This window comes from Balaenoptera physalus (genome assembly GCF_965194825.1).
Source record: "Balaenoptera physalus genome assembly, chromosome: 5".
Lineage (NCBI taxonomy): Eukaryota > Metazoa > Chordata > Mammalia > Artiodactyla > Balaenopteridae > Balaenoptera > Balaenoptera physalus.
Window position 1 is genome coordinate 69,910,189 of NC_138884.1, and position 10,532 is coordinate 69,920,720.

General features: G+C 38.0%; 1 long non-coding RNA gene across 1 annotated transcript; it reads left to right on the top strand.

Moving 5' to 3' along the window:
* Window positions 1-213: 213 nt before the first annotated feature.
* LOC309661913 lies at window positions 214-10,330 on the top strand. The gene is made up of 2 exons (XR_014264364.1): window positions 214-6,970; window positions 7,335-10,330. It is a non-coding gene; the product is annotated as an uncharacterized lncRNA (long non-coding RNA).
* Window positions 10,331-10,532: the final 202 nt, after the last annotated feature.

Below are 10,532 nucleotides of genomic sequence, written 5' to 3' on the forward strand. Positions count from 1 at the left end.
GATCTGGAGTGCGCGCGGGCTCCACCTAGCAGCTCGACAAACGCTTGGAGGTGGGAAAGAGAGAGCTGCTACAAGAGGCTTTCCGTTCAGGGTTTGTCAAACAAAGGGTACCTCTCCTCGCGGCTTTGAGACAAGCTTCGCTCTCTTTCTCTCTCTCTTCCCGCCCCCCCACCCCTTAGCCTTCCCTCTTCCCGCCCCCCCACCCCTTAGCCTTCCCTCTTCCCTCTCCCCTCTTTCTCTCTTTCTTTCCCCCCTCCCTCTCTCCCCTCTTCTCTTCCTCCTTCATTCCTCCCCAGGTGAGTAAGCGACGTCAGATTGAAAGTACTGCCAGTGTCTCTTTTTACAGGTACAGATTATTCCATATTTTCATTATGCAGGTACCGAGTCCCAGTGCGTTTTCTGCCTTTGGTCCATTTTATGTTCCTTCAAACTTACCTCAGCGTGCAAGTTCATTGCAGCCGTTAAAGTGCCTTCTGATAATCGGATGTGGGGATTCAGTGACTTTATTTTACATCGATAAAAATTACCATAATGGATACAGAAAGGTGCCGATTCCAAAGCAATGCCTTGTGATAGAGGAAAAGTCTGTTCAAGTTAACTGAGTGACCTTGGTCAATTACTGAACCCCTTTCTGCCTTCTTTGTAAATGAGAGGGTTAAGTAGGTAATTTCTAAGGTCTTGTCCTGCTCTAAAATTTCATAATCTGAAATGGCTAAGGTGTTATTTTCTATATCAATACATTCGGGTTACCATTACAGGAGAAACTAAGATTTATTATATGCATCCAACAAGCACATTATATCCAAATTATATTTGAATGTATATAATATATTCAGAATGGTCTAATGCTCTCCCAGTTCTTAGGGAGGTAGAGTCAACATATGAAGAACATAAAACCTCATTCGACTTAACAGACCATACCCAGTACCAGTGACTGTCAAAATCTCATTCAGTCTTCAAAGCTCAATTCCAGTACCAACTGCTCCAAAAATCCTTTTCTTACCAACCCCATTCCAAATAATCACCCCTTCCATTATAGTCCCTTTGATTGTATCTCTACAGAACACCTATTTCATTCTGCTTTTTTCTTGTTCTTTTAAAGTTATTAGTTGCTTGTCTCTATGCCTCTTCACATTATAGGATCTTCCTGGAATCTAAATTACAAATTTTAATCATCTGTATAACATAAGATTAATCTGTATCCACAATATTTTGCACGTTATAATTCTTTTTATTTTTTAAAAAAATGGGAAAGAGATTTAATGATATTGCTGAATTCTGACCAACTAAATGTTCACAGGCTCAAGTTAGGCTACTTGAATTTGCCTAATATGGGACATCTATGAATTCCCCTGAGTACTTAAATAAAATATAAACTGACATCTGGAGTCACTTGTTACTTAAATAATTTTGGAAAGAGTAGACTCCAGCCAATTGTGACAAGAGGCTCTTATTTGTAAAGGAGGCAAAATGGAAACTACTCAATTCATCTCCCAAATGTATATATGTAGAAAACTAATAAGATAATAGAATATAGAATGAAAGGTGCTATATAGATATTAAATGTTATTAGTGGTAGCAGCAGAAATATAAATAAACAGCACCTATAGACCAATTTTTAGAATCAGACTTATCACAATATGGCAGGTCTGGTAGGATATGTGAAAGGAATAAAATTTCAATATATAATTAATATATTTATCAAAATATGAAATATATTAACTGAAAAGTAAGCATATTGAGTTAAATAAATAATTAAAAGTATTCACCACAGAGGAGTTGACTACAAATAAGCAAAATTACAAACAGAATAATGAGGGAAAAAGAACCAAGAAGGAAAAAGAAAGTGAATAAAAATAACTGATGGTTAAATAAAAGCAGTGGAAAGAAAAGAATAGGTTTATACAACTTAATCAAATGTCAAGGTAGCAATTTTTACAGCAGCTACCTGTATTTTAGGTTCAAACTTCATGCTTCCAAATCATTTTTAATCTGATGGGCATAGTCTTCTCTATTTGATTTAAGATACAAAGTGTCAATACTCCATTGCCAGGAAATCCATGACTCTTGCCAATATTTTTCTAAGGTGAGCCTTCCACAAAAATACACTCAAATAAAATACTGTGCCCTCTTTGCTACCCAACTATATTTAACACCTTCTACTCAGGGACAAGATAGTATAGCAGATGATGTTTGAGCAAAGATGCTATTATACATGGTAGCTCTGTGCGCTAGAGTGGTTTTTAAAAAAGATCACCTGTCGACTTCAACTCCATTAAAATTGAAAAAAATCAATATTTATAAAATGGAAAAGAACCCCTCCCCCAATTTTTTAAAAAAGCTGAGTAGCCAATCAAATAAGATAACCACAATTAAAATGTTTTAATAATTTAAAAAATTTCCTGACCAAAGGATTTTTTCAAATTAATAATTAATATACTAAAATCTCCAACACACGTAAGTTAGGAAAAGAACATGGATAAAATGTTCACAAAAAATATACAAATGGCCAATAAACGAAAGGAAAAATGTTCTGCCAATATAAATCCAATACATAAAAATATATAAAATTAACTATAATTTTATAATTATATAAAAAATGTATAAAATTACCAGATCCATCATGTTTCATGTTTCACTCATGAAATTAGCTGAAAAATAGCAGTTCCCGACTACTAAACTCTAACAAAAGTGTACTGAGACAGGCCTGCCTCTATGCTAGTGATGTACACTGACACAATTTTTCTGGAAAGAAAGCTGAAATTATGTCAACTGCCTTATAGAATATATATGTCATTAATCCACAGTTTCTATTTACAGATATCACTTCTACAGAAATAAACAGAGGTATGGACAAGGATTTTGTATAGTGATACACACCTCAGTTGTAATTGTTATATAAGGGAAGTAAGTATGTAAGATATCTTGTTTTTGCATACTCAGTAAATGCCCTTACCTGATTGGAATTGGTAGTTATTCAGTTAGTGGGGGGGAATGCCTACATTGCAGGAGCAGAGAAGAAAAGGAGGAAAAGAAAGGCATACTCACACCCAGAGACATTTTCCTGAAGTTGCACACACCATTTGCCCATTCATTTAATCCTCAGAAATGGTGAGCTGGTAACACTTAGCTACAAGGATAAAAAGAAATGTTGACTATTCCAGGCAGTCATGAGTCCAACTGAAAATCAGGATTCTTTAACGATTTAATTCTTCCTCAGCCTGTGACTTGACATTGTGCACCACCCTGGGCTGAGCTTTGCATACTTCAGGTTTTTAGTAACTAAATGAATCCCTACTACAGACAGTAGACAATGCCACCTTCAATGAAATGACCTTCTACTTCAACCAGACGTAAACTTTCACAAAATTACCTAGCTTTTGTCATTGGGAAAAATACTCCCTAATAATCTATTATCAGCAGTTACAATCTTAAATGCTACTGGGCCTAGATACACTGACAAATCAAGGTAATCAGGGGTAAATCACACCTGCAAAGCAGGCAGCAAAGCTTAATACTCAGATTCCTAGTTTGCCATGGTATGATTAGAATTCCAAGGGGTCTTGGGTTCACCAGAATAATGACTCAAGTGTAGATTATATATATATGATCAGAACATATTTGACTGACTAAGGGATAGTTTAATTCTAAGAAGTATCCAGTGATGCTCTCTAATCCTTGGGATGTACATCAAAGGACCTATTTTAAAAGATTGTAAAATCTTACCCAGGTTATATATCCCTGATGATTTGGTATCATCTATTCTCACCTTGATTCAAGCAATTCACCCTTACTCTTTTTCAATCCAAAAGAGGATCTGTGTATTCTACATTCTAAATGACCTGGAAATTTATCTATAGATCTAGATAAAGTAAATCTAGATCTAGATATTTTTTATAAACAGCTTCTCCTAATTAAGTGTTTAACATTTTGTTAATATCCTGACTTTTCTTTTCAATGGAAGAGTCTCTTTCTACTCCTTTTCATAATTTCTGTAATGTTTGCATATATGCATGCCAGTTCTGGATGACTATGAAAGGAACAACAAGCTTCTTTTTTTTCTGTAACTATCCCAGCTACTTTGTCTTAGATCCCACAATTAAATTACCTTTCATAACTTTAAATTAGCTTGAACACCAAATGCTTTAAGCCACTTGCTGTAAATGTTAACAATAGAACACTGGTTCTTGGAGAAGTACTCAGCACTCATATAAACATAGTTGCCTTAAAAATATCACATCACAATGTCTAGATTCCAGACTCTAGAAATATGAAAATATTCAAAAACCCAACACTGTTTTCTTAAGGTCTCCCTCTTGAAAAGGCAAATGTGCTTATATGTTACAAATGAAAATATCATGGTCAACCAGATATTTAATAATGATTGTTGTGGCCTGGAACAGAAGGGTAAGACTCTGTTCCTTTGTAGAATATTGCTACCCTGTTGGGCTCTGCTCCTCAACCCTGTTCTTTTAAGACTATAGTAGACACCAATAGGAGATACCGGACTCATAATTACTCCCTCTTCTCTGAGCGTGGTTCCTGTACATGTAAGTATGAGGAGGCTTTGTCCATACTTTTGTCCCTGTCCCTTGGCCATGTTTGATCCAGGCAAAGGGAGCTGACCCAAACTTGGCTAACCAGAATCCTTTCCTAGGAGTTTTCAGACTATACTATGCAAAGGGTCTCAACATCCTTGATGGTGGAGGATGCTATTCATGGCCACATTTTCTGCTACATGGTGCTGTCTAAACATGACATAGTACAATATTTTCCTGGAGAAAGCAATCAGATTTTAAAAATACTGCTAGCCTTAATCAGAAATGCCTTTTTCTTTTGCATCTGTATCTAAACTCACAAATAATATGTACACAAAGGGAAAATTCTGCATGGACATGTTGTTATATAGTGTTAATATACAGTCTGTGTTATGGTGGTGATATCTAGGAAATTAGGTTCCTTATAAGATTGCCTGCTGGATTTTCCTGAAAGCTGAGCTCATAGAAGGCATATTGAATTATTCTTCTTGGAATGTTGGTCATATTATTTTTGCAGTGCTCCCAGTTAGATGATTTTCTCATTTCTGATATCTGCTTCAACCATACACCTCACCTATTTTCTTATAAAAGCAAAATGAAGAGTGGTAGGAAGAAGAATAATTATTGCCTACTTTAAAATACAGTGCTCAGGATCATATTAGATAGTCAATAAGATATTCAATAAATGTTTGGTGAATGAAATAATTCAAGCCAAGTGTTATATGATATATGTTATAAAATACATAAGATGTATCTGTTACATTATGTCTGATTAATATTAATATATCTATCATTCTATTAAGATTATATATTAATAGAATTTATACATCTAAATGAGAGCTACCAAATTTAAATTAGTCACCTTGACTAGGGGAGGTGCCATTGCTCAAAACAAATTGAACCCTTCTGAAATAATTTTATGCTATGGCATGCTTTGGAACAGCCTTGAGATATTAGCAAATCTCTTGCTTTTAAAGCACTCTTTTTTTGGCTAATGGTTTAGCGTCCACTGGAAAAAAATCACTTGCATTAAAGAACTGGAAAAGAGCTTGGAAATCATCTAATTAGCTATCAAGCCCGGAGAAAATATGTTTTTTTGTTCAAAATAAATAAAGTATGACTAATTTTTTATGTAGGTTAATTTTATGCTACAACTCCTTTAGTGTAATGACCCTCACCTTCTATGGGCAAGGCCTAATCCTCCCAAGAAACCAGCAACATAGGTATTATTTCTACTTTATTAATAACGATACTAAGATTCAGACAGTATAATATCTTTCTCAAGGCTGAACATTCAGTAGAATACACCATTTAGACAAGTTTATCTTACTAAACCTCTGCCAACATTGGTAGAGATCCTAAATGCAAGTTTTTACAATGAGAACCTTCCTCCTTGGTTACAGTTCATAGGATCAGGAAAAGAAGGAGGTAAGTTGCTTGATTAGCAGGATAATCAAGTCTTTTTCCCAGGGAAATTAGAATTGGGGTTGAGAGAGTCATTGTTTCTTTCCCTCAATAGGCCATGTTAGCTTCCAAGCTGTGGTATGGCCCTCTTTTCCCTGCCTCTTTTTTTTTTTTTTTAAAGGAATTCCTTTTATTTTTATTATTTATTTATTTATTTTAGCTGTGTTGGGTCTTCGTTTCTGTGCAAGGGCTTTCTCTAGCTGCGGCAAGCGGGGGCCACTCCTCATCGCGGTGCGCGGGCCTCTCACTATCGTGGCCTCTGTTGTTGCAGAGCACGGGCTCCAGACGCGCAGAGCTCAGTAGTTGTGGCTCACGGGCCTAGTTGCTCCGCGGCATGTGGGACCTTCCCAGAGCAGGGCTCGAACCCGAGTCCCCTGCATTGGCGAGCTGACGCTCAACCCCTGCACCACCAGGGAAGCCCTTCCCTGCCATTTTAATTCAAGAATCAGAGATGGTTTACATTTGATGGAAAACCTGGACTAGTCTATCATCAGTTGAACTTGCCTTTAGGCACCCAACAAAAGTGAAGAGAATGATAATCTGCAGAAAGGAGCATAAAACACATGCACAGAGAAGAGCCTACATGAAATGCAGAGAGATTTTAGATGGCTTTCTGGACCTGGGTTCTATTTCTTTCCTAAGATCCAGCTACATTTCTGTACCTAGTTTCTGGAAAACAGCCCTTGAGGTGTTATAGTACAGTCCCCTTTTTTATGAAGCCCATATTACTTTGTCACAGTCATCAATGGATTTTGTCTGGTCATTTCCCTCTTCCTACCTTTGGAAATAGCCTGCCTACTCCTTGGTGTCCTTTTCCTCTGCACGTTATATATTGGTAAGGATCTGCCCTTTGTGGTACCCAGCCCACATAGGGAAAGCAGATGATCCAGGCCAAATCACGTATTGTAATCAGCTCTACCCAGTGATTTGTTATAGATGGCCGTATGACTTAAGCCGGGCTATTTAGAGTCCTTCCCTGCAATTTTTTTTTTTTTTTTTAATAATTTCTGTTTTGAGACATGGTCCCAGGTCTTTTTTTTTAAGAAATTCACGTTCTTTTATTTATTTATTTATGGCTGTGTTGGGTCTTCGTTTCTGTGCGAGGGCTTTCTCTAGTTGTGGCAAGCGGGGGCCACTCTTCATCGCGGTGCGCGGGCCTCTCACTATCGCGGCCTCTCTTGTTGCGGAGCACAGGCTCCAGACGCGCAGGCTCAGTAATTGTGGCTCACGAGCCTAGTTGCTCCGCAGCATGTGGGATCTTCCCAGACCAGGGCTCGAACCGTGTCCCCTGCATTGGCAGGCAGATTCTCAACCACTGCGCCACCAGGGAAGCCCCTTCCCTGCAATTTTTAAAATATGAACACTGGAGTAGAGAAAATTTACCTCCTTCTCTGGTGTGTTTTCAAGTTAGAATGGTTTAAATCTCAAGTATTTATTTATTAGTTCATTAGTTAGTTATGTTATTCCAAGCTGTCTCTCAGGGATTTAACAATAAGAAAAATAAAATAATAATTTTATCACAAAATGGTGAAAAGATTAAATGTATATATGTCAACAGCTTGGTATAGTCTTACCATAGGTTATTCAATTTATATTTTAATAAGATATATTAGTTATACTTATGTGAAATGTCATGAAATAAAATTCCAAGTCTATACTGTACATCTTGCACTAAAGTATGCATACTGTGTTTCCGATTCTCTAATGGTTAAGAAAACCCTGGATTAGGAATCTAAACTGAAGGGGGGCGGAGGGGCTAGTATACAGGCATCTTTGTTCCTTTCGAATTTTCAGAGATCCAGGCTAATGGACACTCCTCCATCTTTAACACATGGCTTTTGCCATTGCACTGGGCAGACCGTGGGGATGATTTCTTAGCATTTTATTTATGGGCCTGCATGATCTTTATCACAGCTCAGATTCCATTCACAAGAACTCAGTCATATGGCTACACTAACTCTAAAGTAGGTTGGCAAATGTGGTCTAGCTTTGGATCCAGGAAGAAATTGTTGTGAGTCTGATAAACAGCTATGCAGTTCTTGCCACACACTCTCTTGGTGGTATTGAAATATAGCAAAGTGTAAAAGAATATTCAGAATTGTGTAGTACCATCACTGCCACATAACTGAAGTAATATTTAGGCCATATGACATGGTACAAATAACACAGGACATGGATTCAGAAGACCATATTTTCAGTCTTGTCCTTACCATTAACTCCCTGAGTATTGGGCAAGTCAGTTGATATTTCTAGGCTTTATTTTCGCTATTGGAAAAATTAGAATTTTAAAATATCTGTCCTACCTGCATTACAAGGTTAATGTGGCCACCAAATTACGTATATTATAAATTTAGAGGGCTATGCAAATGGAAGATCCTTGCTAGGATACACACACACACACACACACACACACACACACACACACACACACCACAGACTACACCATTTATATACACAGAATTCCATGCACTGTACTCTGATTCCCATGTTTTCCCATGCTGTTTGAATCTCTCTTCTATCATTGTAGTATCCTCTTCTGGAGATGTTATGACGCACCTTGCATATTCCTTCTCCCAGGACCAAGTATTCATTTCCACAGCCTGAAGAATGTAAGCTGCTCACAGATGAGTTCCTCAAATATTTCCCTCCCTTTGCTGAAGGGAGATGTCTTACTCAAGATTATGTTCCCTCCCCAGGAACCTAATTCAATACCTGTCTTTCACAGGGATACTTATGGTAGGCCCATTTCCTACTTCAAGTTGCCTCTGAAGGACCATCTCACATTCAGTGAACCCCCACTGAATTGCCCGAGTGCTCTATGAGCTCCACTCTTCCCTCTGTCCAGCTCTGAGTCCCTCATTCCCCCCACCACAACCCCATTCTCACCCTGTATTGTTTCTGAGAGCACTTCTGGATGAACCTTCTGTTTGCAATTCTCCGTCTTAGAATCTGCTTCCCAGGACACTTGACCTAAGATAGCTTCCTAGTTCCTACCCATGCCCTTTCTATAGTTTATTTTTGACACTCAGCCAGAGACATGCTGTTAGAACAAAGTGACTGTGTTAGTTTCCTAGAGCTACTGTAACAAAGTACCACAAACTGGGTAACTTAAAGATACAGAAGTCTATTGTCTCACAATTCTACTAGAAGCTGGAAATCAGGATGTCAGTAGAGCTGTGATCCCTTTGAAACTCTGGATAGAATCTTTCCTTGCCTCTTCCTAGCTTCTGATGGTGGCCATCAATCCTTGGCCTTCCACAGTTGGCAGGTACGTCACTCCAAATTCAGCCTCTGTCATCACATGGCATTCTCCCTGTGTGTCTGTGTCTTCACATGGTGTTTTCCTTTTCTTATGAGGACAATGGTCATATTGGATTAGGACTCACCCTATTGACCTCATCTTAACTTGATTGTATCTACAAAGACCCTATTTCCAAATAAGATCAAAGACACAAGTACCTGGGGTTAGGACATCAATATAACTTTTTAGGTACTCAATTTAACTCCTAACAGTAGCCTTGCCTTAAATCCTCTGGTTGTTCCCTTATCACTCAGAGAAGTCTGAAGTGGCCTGCAAAGCACTATACAGTCTGACTCCCGACACTTCCACAGCCTGATCTTCAGCTCCTCTCCCCAGAGATCACTTTGCTGCAGCCATAATAGCCTCTCTGTTGCTTGTCCACATTCCAGGCACACCCCTATGTCAGGGCTTTGCATCTGCTTATCTTTGCACCTAGAACGCTCTTCACCTAGAGGTCTGCACTGCTTTTTGCCTAACTTCCTTCTGGTCTGTGCACAACTGTTGCTTCTCAGTGATGCTTTCTCTAACCTCTATTTAAAATTTCAAACAGTCTTATCCCACACTCTACCACACTTCCTTTTTTTTTCTCCACAGAACTTCTCACTCTCCAATATACCACATAATTTACTTGTTCACTTGTGTTTATTACAGGTCTACAATATAACTTCTGTGATCTCAAGGCACTTTTGCTTTAATAGTCCCCTTCCTCCATAAAAAATATTTTCAATTATGTTTTATGGATGCATTGGTATAAAGAAAAATACAATCCAGGATGGATGCATTATTATAACATTCATATTTTTCTTCTGGTTTTAAAATAAATTAAAACATTTTTGTGGTCCCTTAGAAGTACCATGGGCCTTAGGCTCTGTACGTAATGGATGAGTTGGCCCTGGTTTATAAATATCTCCCCAGCAGAATGTAAGCTCTTGGAGGATGAGAACTTTGTCCATTTTGCTCATTGATATTTCCCCAGCAAGTAAAACAGGGCCTGGCATATAGCAATGTTCAATAAATATTTGCTGAACATATGAATGGCGAAAAATATCATTTTGGTTTTCCATTAGAATTAGTTTTCCATTCCCTTAGTGAAATTGGTTTGTGTGGCCTAACCTAGAATGTACTGTTACTTCCACTTCAACACTTAAAACTTCAAGAATAATTCTGCAATAGACCAGCCAGCCTTTGAACTAACTGCAGGACTCTAGCCTTACACAACTCAGGCGAAC